The following is a 13,906-nucleotide window of genomic DNA, read 5'->3' on the forward strand; positions in this document are numbered from 1 at the left end:
CAAACAAGGAAGCACATGCATTACAAGGGGTATCTGCCTCATATAGCAAGTAGTTCAGTAAAATACTAATTGAAGTGGTGGACCAGACACGTAAGGATAAGGCAGCATTGAAGCTACCTGGAAGAACACTGAAGATCTCAGGTATTGCTTCCACAATTAATATTAAAACCCCAAATGCCTCCTATTGCCCTCTGGCATGTAATGGACTAATTTATGCTTAAAGCACAGACTTAAGACATATAAAACATAATTTTAATGCAGTTATGATAATGTAACCACAGACTACGTAGTCTTATTTTAACTGAATATTTCCAAAAGGAAAGCAAGTTTTCTAGTTGCACACTGAGCCAGAGGTTGCAAAGAACCCATTATAGGTTCTGCCAACCCCTTATGTATTTAGCACGTTATTACTTTCAGGGTACTATTATTTAAACACAAAAAACAAAAAGAAAAAAGAAACTAAAAAGAACATGCTAGTCTCAAAGTACCTCAATTGCAAAAGCGGTTTTCAAAGGCTGTTTAATGCAGATATTCTTAACAAAAAAAATGCTTTCCACAGATTTACCCCATGGAAGCAGCTTTCTTTAAAGCAGCAGAAGTCCCCACCTTTCAGTGTAAAGGAATTTAAAGCCCAGATCCAATGATGATTTAGGTGCCATCCACAGAAGCTCCACCTAACCCTCTGGGCATCTAAAATTTTGTCAGTCAGGTTTCCGGTTCCCTCAACACCTAAGGTTCTGCTTCTGTAAGTGCCAAAACTGCCACCCACATCCTACATCTGAGCAGCTCAACATTTATGTCATGCCGGAGGATCTATGAGCTAAGAACTGCTCCACCTGTCTGCCGTAAGCGGTCTAATCTAGTAGGCATCTCTGAGCTTGCCCGCAACACACCTACTAAATTGAACTCTGCACAAAGGCACAGAAAGTCACAGTCATCTTCATTTAGAAGACAGATAGAGAAGGAGCTGGTGCCCTAATTTTATACAAGTCTAGTGGTCAGGGCACTCGCTTCAAATTTGAGAGATCTGGAGCCTTTGCCCAGTGGTGCACCTCAGCCCACAGCCTATAGACTATTCTGGGGTAGGGCACTCTCCACTCCTACTTTTGAAACTTGGCTACTGTACAAAGATACAGGATTCACTGGGCCAGAGAGAGGGAGCACTACTCCATAACCCAGCACTCAGGGCACCCACCTGACAGAGAGGACACTTGGATTCTCTTGCCAGGATTGTTTCTGTACTAGGGATTCACCATAGTTGACATTCCCCTTCCTAAATGAATGCCACGATTACTGAACTACAGCAGGGGTAAACGTCAGGCCCACGGGGCTCCTGGTAGGCCAGCGAATTCAGGGATGGGGCATAGCTGTTGACAGCAGAGGAGTAAACGTGGGCTGTGTCAGCACAGCCCTGCTCGGCTTGCTGCAACTTGCTGCACCCCTGAATTAGCTGACCTAACCGGAGACCCACTGCCACTGCAGCTGCTGCTGCCATTTCCACAGCTGTCACTACTGTCATCGCTTTTAGCTCCTGTTACTCTTTCAATCTATCACTGCCTCTGCTGCTGCTGTTTACACCTCTTCTGCTGCCAGCCCCATCGTTGCCAGTGCTGGCCCCAGGGAGTTGGGGAGCCAAGTGAGTTTAACACCCTTGGGCTACAGTGTCATGTTCCCTCTCTTTAGCTCAGTCAATCCTGGATTCTTCTTTTTTGGCCGAGTGGCACAGCTTCAACGAGAGAAATGGAAAGTGCCCTTACACAATAACTATGCATATGTGGGTGGCTGGTAAAGTCCCCTAGGAGTTGTAGGTTTGAAGTGCCTCCTGCTGAGTAAGGCAGCAAATCCAGATTTTCCATAATCAAGGTGAGTGGATTGTTATATGCTGTTGCAAAAGAACAGGAACACAAACCACCATCTCCTCTTCCTACTTTGCTTTAAAAGAAAGGAACAACTTTTGCTCCCTTTTTGCAAAAGATCTAGGCACCAAAAAAGGTTTCATGCTTTAAGCCTCTCCTTGACAAGGATCCGTTCCACATTCTGGCTGCTGTCAATTCCATCCTCCGGCACACAGCTCTTCCCATGCATTGTGGAGGGAGCCGAGGTGCCCAATGCAGGGCTGTGGATTACATTCCCAAAACAACAACCCCGAAAGTTAGTCTTTGTGCTAAGCTAGAAAATCTAAGTCAGTTGGGAGTTCCAGCCCTAAAAGCAGCCAAGGACACACGATCTTCCTGGTGGCTTCACTACTGGTAACCGATCATTACCTGTTCTCTGATACCAACATTTTAAAAGCCAATTTGAACCAGAAATTGCAGAACAAGAAATCATACATAGACTGGACTGTGTTGAGTATGGTTTAAACAGGGATGAATTCTTATTACATTACCCAAGTTAGCTGTGGTGATGCCTTTTGTTTCTTTTTTGCTCATCTCTCACAACACTGTCCCTTCCTTTCCCTGCATCTTTCATATTCTAATTACTTTCTCTTTATACTCTGCTTTCTACACAGTTAATTGGGGGGGGGGGGGGGGATGTGTGCACACACACATCTCTATATATATATCCATCTACTTTGGTTAACCCATAACAGTGGCTCTCAACCTTTTTTGTACCAAGACCCATCTGTAAACATCAGTGATCAGTCCTGACCCAGTGTCCCTCACTTTTGACCTGATGTCCCCACACCAGGCCCCAGCCCCCCAGTGTGTAGGGCAGGAAGTGGGGGGGGGGTATAGGGAATGGGGGGTCCCAAGCAGCCCCTTGCAGGCTGGAACTCTGTTGGCCTGCAAGGGAAAAGCCACCTGCTTTTCTCCAACCAAGTACTAAAAAATTACTTGTAAGTTTGCACTTCAATGTCAATGTGCTATGGCAATGAATTAGTTATTATCGGAGGATGGAATTGAAAACAGTCAGGATGTGGAAATGAATCTTAGTCAGGGAGAGGTTCTGAGCTAAAGAGAGGAAACATGCTCTACTGGGCTAAAGAGGGAACAAACTTTACTGAACTAAAGAGAAGGAGCATGACTCTTTCCAACGTACGGGAAATACCCGTGGGCTACAAAGTTATAAAAGACTGTTTATGAAGACAGGCACTTATTTAACTAGTCCTGCTTCCCACTCCCATTTCAGCTATGTTTACATAAAGGCCTTGACTCACATAATCATCCAGCTTCCCCCTCTCCCCACCCCATCATTACAATCTCCAATCTGCTCTGTTATATACAGCATCTCATAAAGTCTTACAAAAATCTTATGCCTCCATAAAAAAACTAGTCTAAAGCAGGGGTGGGCAATTATTTGGGTCTGCAACCCACATAGGCAGTTTTGGGGACCTACCGCAGGCTGGTCAGCACCCCAGCCTCCACCACAGCCAGGAGCCTGTGCACCCTGCGGCTCCTCCCCACCACCGCCAACAGTGTGCAGCCTCAGCTCTGACCCTGGCCCACCCTGCACCTGCTCTGGACTCTCCCCAGCCAGAGCGGAACAGCCTGAAACCGTGCACACAGCTCCAACCCCAGCCCACCCCACACCTACTCTGGACTGTCCACCCATACTGAGCAACGGCAGTGGCTGGGCAGAAGCTGAAACTCCGCACAGGAGAAAAGCACCCCCTCCCTCTAACCACTACTGGGACCTTCTTGCTGCAGCCGCCCGGAGCCCATGCCACCCTGCAGCTCCTCTCTGCCACTGTCACTGCTGCCTCTGGGCCACCCAGTGGGGCAGCAGTGGCAATGCAGAGGAGCTGCAGGGCAGCCGGGCTGCAGGCTTTAGGCAGCTGCAGCAAAAAGAGTCCAGCAGTAGCGAAGGGGACAGGCTGCTTCCCCCCCACGCGGAGCAGCAACTTCTGCCCAGCCTCCGCCACTGTTTACTCTAGAGCAGGTGCGGAGTGAGCCAGGTCGGGGCTGTTCATATGGGTTCCACCTGGTCCGCTCCGCCAAGTCGAGTCTGGAGCGGACGTGGGGTGGGCCGGGGTCAGGGCTGTGCACGCAGATCCCCACTGGTATCACAGGCCTGGGGTCAGCAGCAGCAGTAACTAGAAGGAGCTATCACTCCCTGGGCTGCATACGGCTTCTTAGCCCCGCTGCATGTCCAGGGGAAAATGGGACATACCACAGCACCTGGCCAAGGCATGATCGAGGAACCTGCTGTGGGATGGACAAAATCCCTCTGCAGGCCAGATGCAGTGTGTGGGCCATATTTTATCCACCACCGGTCTAAAGGGTGCCACTCCGCCCTGCCTTCTGCCAAACTTACAAGAGTTTGCCGTCTTGGAATTAACTTGTCAACACAAGTTTAGCAGTGGTATTGCACTGCAGAAACAAGTAGAAAGCAAAAAGCACAAGTAACAAGATGTTGTTTAAACACGACTGATACGTAGCCTGCATAACCAGTAAAATGTTTAACATGGAATAACGAGAGGTGCCCGATGGACCAAAGGACTTGAATATTTTCTGTAGCACGCTAGTCCAACATGCAGTGAGATTTTTGAGGATGGCCTGACATCAATTTTCCTCCAACCAATGTAAATGAGTAGATAGATAAATGGAAATGCTCTATTTCTATCACGATGGCTCATCAAGAAATATCACAAAGGTAATTACAATATTTTGACAGTGTTCAGACTGTCTATGACAACACCAAGGACAGTAAAACCTTGAAGCATTTTTTTTTTTTTTTTTTTTAACCAGGCGAGCTCTTTATGACAACTTCCTTTTTCACAACATACTAAAGAAACCTTTTCAGATTTTTTCACATCGTTTGCTAGACTAGCAATTTATTCACTTATTACCGTGGATTAAGTTTAAATATGTTTACTGTGCTTCTGCCCATAACTTGATTTGAAACATTTTAATAAAGATTTCTACTGTAACATCACTAGCAGCACTGCTAAAATTATACCTAACCTCATTTAACTCACATCGTTCAATGGCCATATGCTTTAAATAGTTTTATATGCAAAGTTTCTTCTGCTCCTAGTCCCTTTTTAGAGCAACACACTTCACTCATACATTCTTCCTTCAATGCAATTTATCTGAATAATTTAAGGTAGAAGACCAATTCAGATACTCCAATTCTTAAAGATACCAACAAGCTGTACTGTCTCCCCAATAGATCTATTACATGCCATTCAACAAGTCATTACCTGTCACAACAGCTTCCAGAATAAAATGCATCTTTAATATTCTGGGTGCATTGTTCTAACTACTAAAACAGAAGCAATCTGAGATCTGGAACAGCTTGAACACAGTATACTAGAGTCTAAAACATGGGCTGACGTTGGTCATGAAATCTTGCTCAAAGTAGCCAAAGACTTAGTTCCATTGCATCAAGTTCCACTACACTGCTAAATATTAGCAGTATGCGTAACCTAAGCAAGGATGGTTGCTGTTCAGCCTCAGTTTCTTGTAAATGTTGCCAGATGAAAGAAAGGGGCAATGAAGGATTTGCTCAGGTTGCTATTTTATGAATTCTTCCTTTGGCTTCCCTATGTAGTCGCAAGAGATCTGGTCTTTTTAGCCCCAGGTAGATTAAACCACGAACAAGCAAGTGGTTCTTGAATGAGGGAGCAGTAAATTGCTTTCCAAAAAACAACTGTTTTTGGCTTCAAAAAGGAAAAAAAAATCACCACAACACCTATTTTCTCATCACACAACCATCAGTTGCATAGTTAAAGGAAATGTTACAAGAAACTAGTTTTCTAACAGTCCACACAGGGAAGTTTCCTCTCTCACATCTGACAGGATGAGATATTGGAATCGCTGTATAAAGGACCCATTTCTCTCTTTCTGCCTCGTTTATCATTTGTATTTGTTACTGCAAGCAGGACTCAAACACTAAGACTTCACACCAAAATAGGCTTATCTTCCCATTAGAAAGATGAAAGTCTCGGCAGGTTTAAATCTTATCACAACACAATCAACTCTTAACTGCTATCTGATTTTGAGGCACTGGAAAATTGCATTTAAAAACATGTTAAAGGAGCACAAGGGTATTACCACTTTAGTTTGTGACATTTTATTCCAATTACACTAGCTCCTTTTATCTTCCTAAGGGACAAATAACAAGATCATGAAAATATCATCAAGATTTTTTTAAAGAAAGCATTTACACACCCACAGATACTGCAACTTCATTTTTACCCTCAAATTTAATCAGGATCACAATATAGAAAATCTCCAAACCATACACTTAACACAGGTAGTGATAATACTGCTAAGCTAGTAACACCAGAGAGAATACCTAAGAACAATGGTATTAGTAAAATAACAGCCATCTGTATTGACAGTGTCACAAATGGACTCTATCGCCTACCAATGGTAGGAAGTTAATACCACTTCAACATCACTGACACTTAAAGTATTGAGAACTGAGTGTAGTCTGGCCAGCCGCACTTTATCTACCATGTCAGGAAAAAAAAATCGCCCAGATTAATTTTAGGGGGCATACTGCTTAATATACCAGGAACAAAGCTGTTCATACTAGGGCTTCCCCAATATACTTATTTCTACAAAACCACCTCCCACCGCCCTTCCTAGCCCACTGTTAATGTTTTCACCATATTACAGCAAGAATTAGCTCCACACTAAAGGCCCTTTTAGAGAACATACTTTCCAACGACCCACCTCTGTTATTTGGGAATGGGAAGCAAAAAACCCCACAGAAAACGTGCTAATCCTGCCTCTGATGCACTAACAGGGCTCAAGCTTTTTAAGCATCTCTAGCTGTAAGAATATATGGAAGTGCTTGAAATAATCATTAGGCAAACAAGTTTACTTGCCTGCCAATATAAAATTGTTCTCTACAGTATATTTTCAAATGTTTCCAATCTATTTAAATTACTCCAGCAATAAGATCATCTGACATATTCAGACAATGACCTTCAGGAACGCTCAGAACATTCCACCAACCCTCTGAACAGTGCTTGATTTGATCTAACAGGAAACACTTGAAACAACTTTCCCCTCCACTTTCAGACCAATGTGACAGGGAACTCAGGGCCATTTTAATCTAAAGCAAACACATTTTGAAAATGTTAGCAGAATCTTACTGAATTAAAACTGCACCTCCATAATCACAAGACAGATAATAAACAAACATTCTCTTACACCTAAAAAATGATTAGCATGTGCATAAATGCCACCCCCAACACACATCACCATGATTAAGCCATCAATTTTACAGTAGATGGAGCCTAAAAGCCCAAGAATATAGATAAGGACTGTATTGTTACTTACAGTTCTTCAAACGCAATTCCACCAGGGCTAATCTTCCTCTACCCTCTATTTAAAATCCTGCTTCCATTAGCATTTTCTCCAGCACTCTGACATCACAAACACAGGATCAAAACATCTTCGGTATAGAAAAGCAAGGATACATTGTCCTCTACAGAATGTGAGAGAAGATCCAGATCTTCATGGAGGTACCTAATTATACCAAGGTACTGAAGGACGTACAGCCTGTCCTCAGGAACATCAGACTTGTTCTGTATTTAACCTGTATGACTTAGAGAACAAACTTCAGTCTCGATGCCTCAAGTGGGAGAACCTCTGGTATCCCCCGAACACTAAAAATCAAAAGATGACAGAGTTTTATTTGATGGAAAGATTTATTAGATAGCAACTTTTCCTTCAAAGCAAAGCAACACTCTCCAGGTTAAGTCAGGACAGAATCTTTTTGATCAGTTCAAAACTATGAACCTGACAAGGTGTAAGCTTTGCAGTTAACTCAGGCCTGGCCACCAATACTACTGGATAAATAAAGTTTTAAACCAAGTTGGATATAAACAGGGTCTTGACATCATCTAGCCAGCCAAGGTGGACAAAACCAAATTATGCATTTTTGAACAGCAGCCCTGTGTGGCTGTGACCACTCTGCACATTTAAAGACAACTAAGCCACCACAAAGACTAAATGAGGCTGAACCCTCTTTTTTCAATCTGTTTAACCAAGGTAGCCTGTGCCAAGTGATGATGCACAGCCAAGGCAGCAGACAAGACTCTATATATACTTTCGCCTCAGAACAAAAAAAAATGACTCAACATTAGCCAGACAGATGACAAAATTCAGCAAAGAAAAACACCTCAAGTTCTTTAAGAGCACATATTTAGATGGTAAGCTTCGAAGGACAGAATAAGGGACTGCCATGTCCTGCAAAGGGATGAGTGCATTTTGATATCATATGAATACTTGACAATGAAGCTGAAAAATACATTTTAGTACATGGAATAAAACTAGAGCATGAGACCTATTTGTGTGCGTCATGTCAGTAAAACCATAAAGTTTGCAGGTGGCAAAATGCAATCTCATGCAGAGGTGAGGTTTTAAAACCCTGAACCCTCTTGCAGTGTGCTTTTCTTCTTTTGGCCAACTTCTCGTGGCAGTAAATTGACAGTTTAGACTCATTCCTTAAAAGGGTGGCAAATATAAGAAGTTACAGAGTGATTTGTTTTTCTACAGCATCTAGATGTCCAAAGATAGATGCTTAATTAACTCCTTGCCATGATATGGAAGGTGTGCAGAAATCTAAAACGACTTGTTTGCTCCCTTAAGTCTGTAAATAACCTAATCATGCTAGAGTTTCAACCCCATTCCCCAGTGTCAGGCTGGAGTTGTAATAAGCCTTTAGCCACCCTTTTCCTCTTTCCATAGGAAAAGTGCCCCACAATAATGACAGCAATATTATATGCAATATACAATAAGTGAAAAAGCCATTTTTGACTCCCCAGCCCAGCCCAGCCCAGCCCAGCCCAGCCCAGCCCAGCCCTTGGCTTCTTTACTTTTCATTCCATCCAGGAAGAGCACACACCAACTGCTGAAACTTCCTTAGCCTGACGAAGGGTTTTTGAACCCAAAAGCTTGCTTAATAAGTATTCTCCAACCATTTGCGTTGGTCTAATAAAAGATATCAAATTCACCCAAGGAACCTTGTCTGCCTAAGCCATTTTAATGCATCCCAGCTTTAGGAATAGCAAAAGAATGTGGCCTACAGCTTTTGGTTTAAATGACATAAGGAATTCCTGTCTACCACTACACCATGGTGTGTACCCCTTTACTTACCCCAACTTTCAATCTCATCTTCCTGCAACTTCTAAATATAACAAACATATTTTGTGAATTCTTAAAACAGTTCATAAGCATTCATTCTTCTGGGCGTTAGAGAGCAGTAGATACTAATTACAGATCCAACTTCACAGGGACTACCACCTATTTAAGGAAATTTCCTTTTGTCAATTGCCCAGATATTCCTAATAAATTTCAGTGCATCTCATTCTCACATCACATGCTGGTGCAAGCAATACACTGAATTTCATTTACATGCAAGATTCCAGAAGAGTTAAGAACATCTTGAATAGTCTTTTTCTTAATACCTTAAGCTTTACAGATAAATGCATTATTAAACACATATGAAAGTGAAATTATCTTTTTTTAAAAGGCTCCACAGTTACAGTAACTAAGGGGTTGGTTATTATCATTCTTTTTTCCTTTGGGCTAGCTACACAGGGGAAATTGAGGGGAAATAACTACTGCAAAATAAACGATTCCAGAATAGCTCCCTGGACAGAGACTTGGATTTAAGTCTTAGAATAGCGTGTCCACGCAGGGAGCAATTGCAGAACAGCTTATTCCACAAGAGCTGTTCTACTCCATTTCCCCTTGTATAAGAGAAGATAATGCTGTGATGCAGATGAAATCATTATGGCAGTTCAGCCATCACTTCTTCAGGAATCCATGCTCAAACAGGAGGGGAAAAGCGTGACCAGGTAATTTAAACCCTTTCCCAACACACACAACCTAAACCAAGAAAAGCTATTTTATATTGGAATAAGAGCATCCATATGGGAATTTTTGCTATAATGATATGAATGCAAATATACAACTGGGGGGGGGGGGGGGGCACAGACTTCCTCATGTAGACAAGGCCTAAGGAGAGAGAAAAGCAATAAACTGGCTTGATCTAATTATATCCCTTTGAACTGGAAAACTGAACATTAACATGTTGAAACCCTGCAATTGCAGCATCTCCTGCTATTGTCCTTTTCTACAGAATCTTGTAGAAATGTAAGGAGGAAAAATAATTTCTTTCCATTATGAAAAATAAACCTTCATAAAGCTTCTCAGCCGCTCTTTTCCTGGTGCAAGGGGAGTGTAACAGGACAAGGTTTCAGCCAAAAGACAATTGTACCAACTGCAAAGCGCTGACCTTTATTCCTCACTTGGAATTCAATTTTCAGTAAACTTCCAAGCAGTGGGAGAGACTACTTAAATGCTAACGCTGTTAAGTGTGATGGAAAAATAAACACTAGGGGTGCACCGATAAAGATTTTCTTGGCTGATACTGATAGCTGATTATTAACCAACCGTATTGGCCAATGCCGATCCAATAACTGATTTACTTTAAAATGCAAGACACTTTAAAGCACTGACATAAATAAACCTTTTTTTCTCTTTGGTGTGCTCCAGCAGCCTCCTGAGTTGCATGTATCAGCATCCAATGCTTAAAATTGGTGGGAGGGGAACTTGAACTAAAGCTCATTGAATGAGCTTTAGTTCACGTGCTGCCACCACTATTTTTAAGCGCAGGGATGCTTTTAAGTGGAGCAGAGCCAAGCAAGGCAAGGGCAGATGCTGGCTGCCTGCTGCAGGCTTGGGGCTCTTGCTGCCTTTGCCCCAGGAGCCCGGCGCCAGCCACATGCCTGGCAGTGGGGGACACAACTCACCACCCCCAACTGCTGCCAGGTGGGCAAGGGGCATGCAGCCTGTGTGGGCTCCTGGGGCAAAGACAGCAGAGCTGAGAGCCCAGAGCCCACAGCAAGCAACCCACATCCGCCCCACGCACAAATCTGAAGGGGCACATACCCCTCCTCCATGCCCCTTCCCCTCCACATACTTACCTGCAGAGACCTTCTCTCCACGCTGCCCATCTGTATTCCTAGCCACACGTATGCATGCGGCCACATACGCAGATGACAACCCCAAACAGGACCTCCTGCAGGGTAGAAAGCTGCCCACCATTTCCCAAGGGAATCCACACATCCAGGGGCCCCAGCTCCGTGGAAGAGTGGGAACCCAGGTGTCTAGGACCCTGGCCAGAAGGCATAATTTATCAGTAAACATTATCAGCTACAAGGGCCAAAAGAAGCTGATAATGTTATTTTCCTTTTTATCAGTGCCGATCCGACAGGCAACCAATATATCAGTGCACCACTACTAAACATGCACCACAGCATATTTTTAAAACATCTCTATCTTTCTTCCCACCCACCCATTTCAGGGTGGACTCTCTGCTTCTTCTCACCATCATGCTACGCATTAAAAACCTGAGTAGCAATCTTGCCGCAGCACCAAAGGCAGCATGTGCTGACTGACCAAGCGTTTATCCTGCTTCTCAGGCGGGCTTTCCAGCCTGCAGCCAGGTCTACCCCACTGCGAACACTCAAATGAGCTGACCTGAAGCCGGAGCGTGCCTACCCCACATAGCGGTGCCCACAAGATAGGGATATGAAGAAACAGGGCAATGCTCATTCCCACGGACAGCAGGTGGAAGTCCGCAGATAAGCAGGACTGGCAAGCTGAGGTTTTTTCCTCAGCATACTTAGGCCGGTTCAAAGAATCGGTCACATGTGACAAAAAGGAGGGGGGAAAGAGAAGTGCATCCAAAGCTTTGGCTGTTTCAATTGCTTCAGGGATTTCCCCTTTCTGCCAGAACCTTCTGCTGGCAGCTCCAGCTCAAACAAGGCGGAGGTGGGGGGCTGAGGAGAAGCCGTGGGTGGGGGAGGCACCCCCAGGTGCCTGCTGCTGCGTGTGAAGACAAACCCCGGGCAGCCGTGAATGTACCTGCTCCGGCCACGTGACGGGGTGCTTTCAACAAGAAAGGACCAGGGGACGAGGATGAGGGAGATGGAGGCAGGCACACGGGTGGAGGACACGCATGCTGGGGTCTGCAATACACACACGGGGACACACACCACACAACACAGACGCGGACAGCGGTCTGCACATATGGCCATATGCGTGTTGCATGGACACTGGTGGTTGGCACATACAACACGGACATGGACACGCATACACAAACACACACACAGAGTGATGCCAGGCGATGCACGCGCGGCCCGTCCCCGTCCCCCGAGCTGGGCCAGCTGGCCGCCCCGCGCCCCCAGTACTGAGCCGGCAGCACCTGCCCCCGCTGCCGCCGGCCCGGCCCGGCCCGGCCCTTGGGGGAGCGGAGCCGCGGCGGGAGCGGGCACCCCCGGGGGCGGTGGGAAACAGCGACGCGCTCACCTGCCATGGCGATGGCGGCTGCAAATGGCGCCGGCGGCCCCGGCGAGCGCGGAGCGGCGCGGGGCAACGGGGCGGGGCCCGCGCGGGGCCCGCCCCAACATGGCGGCCGGGCCCGTGGGGACCGCCCCCTCCCCGCCGCGTGCGCGGGCGCGTCTGCTTTGGGGTGGGGACACGTGTGGGGGGCGGGGTAAATATACACTGAAGTGGAGAAATACAGGGGTACAAGGCCATACGCTACTGGGCTGTGTGCTGGAGTGGGGGAGGGTATGTGCCTGCTGTTATCTACACACACAGCGATGGCGGTAATATACGCACATGCATACTGGTGGGGGGAGATGTACATACCTGCTGGGATAACACAATGTGTGGAATACGACCCCCACCAGTGTATACACACACGCACACTGGTGGGGGATAATACACACACACTCATGTAGTGGTGTTGGGTAATACACACACACTGTGGGGAAATATACACGTGCACTGGTGTCTGGAACACACACTGGTGCTGAATACACGTGTGTATAATGGTGTGGGGAAATACTTGCACACCTACACACTGCTGGGGGGAAATCCTGGTGTGTGAAACACATGGGGACACTGGTGTTGGGAAACACATACACATGTGCACGCTGGTGTGGGGAAACGCACACACAGCTCAAGGGGGATATTTGGGGAGCATATACCTGCAACAAAGGGATGTCCGGCCTGCTCATGTCAGCCTTTGCTCTGCCCTCGCTGCTGCACCAGCCCCTGTACACAGATCTTTTTCCATCATGCCTGGGGTACCAGCCTCTGCACGAAGAGCACTGTTTCTGTGGGGCTGTACTTGCCCCTCCCTCAGCACCCCATAGTGAGGGCAGTCATTTGGGGCACGGCCGTATGCCAGGGGGACCTTTCCCATAGGAGACAAGGCAGATAAGCTCAAATCACTTTGTTCTGTGAGCTGCTCCGTGGCCTGATGCCATTTTTTTTTTTTTTTAAAAGCTCCTTACCTTAGATTCTCCATTCCCCATTTCTAAACCTTTCGAAATGGTCCCACCTGGTTCCTTCCACCATGGTGTGGTTATGACTGTGGTAAAACCAGCCTGCTGCAGCACTATCCCTTTATCTGGTTACAATTAGATTTGGTCTGGTCCAGCCACAGAAAAAAACAACCCAACACCCCCCCCCCCCCCCCATTACAATTTTACCTTAACGTCAACATCTTGAGAGAACTGGGGTTTAGAAATGCCAACTCTTCACATGCTAAGTATTTCCAGAAGCAAGGCCCCAGGTGATTCTGGATTAAGTAACTGGAGCTCATTAGTTGCCAACTTAAGTCATTTTATTGCTCCCACACCACCCTATTTCCTAATGCCCTGGCTTCGGATCTCACCTTCTTATACTGGGATTCCAGCTGTTAGTAAAAAGAGTAGCTTCCCAGCCCTGTTTGCTGTGTTTCTGGGAAGTCATGCCCAAACCATCTTTGCTCAGCCTCAAATAATTCTTGTGACATCCTTTCTCCTGCAGTGAAATTGCTACCCAGGGTGGGCATGCTAATTTACCGTCAATAAACCTGGAGGTCACACTGATGGATTCAGAGCTCTCTTTTGAATCCTCCCCACAGGTTATTTGATTAGGGTGCC

The 13,906-nt window shown here is 45.8% G+C and overlaps 1 protein-coding gene across 5 annotated transcripts in view; it reads right to left on the reverse strand.

Moving 5' to 3' along the window:
- The window catches only part of SLC23A2 (solute carrier family 23 member 2), an 80,033-nt gene extending 67,671 nt beyond the window's left edge, over positions 1-12,362 (reverse strand). For 4 of the 5 annotated variants that reach the window (XM_019482439.2, XM_014606435.3, XM_019482437.2 and 1 more), the window contains exons 1-2: positions 12,279-12,356; positions 7,236-7,564 (exon numbers count right to left, since the gene is read on the reverse strand). The gene's annotated coding sequence lies outside the window, so the exon portion shown is untranslated. Of the gene's footprint in view, positions 1-7,235; positions 7,565-12,278 lie in introns of all 5 variants that reach the window. The other variant, XM_019482438.2, reaches the window with a different exon arrangement.
- Positions 12,363-13,906: the final 1,544 nt, after the last annotated feature.

The sequence above is a fragment of the Alligator mississippiensis genome, chromosome 7 (assembly GCF_030867095.1).
Source record: "Alligator mississippiensis isolate rAllMis1 chromosome 7, rAllMis1, whole genome shotgun sequence".
Taxonomy (NCBI): Eukaryota; Metazoa; Chordata; order Crocodylia; family Alligatoridae; genus Alligator; species Alligator mississippiensis.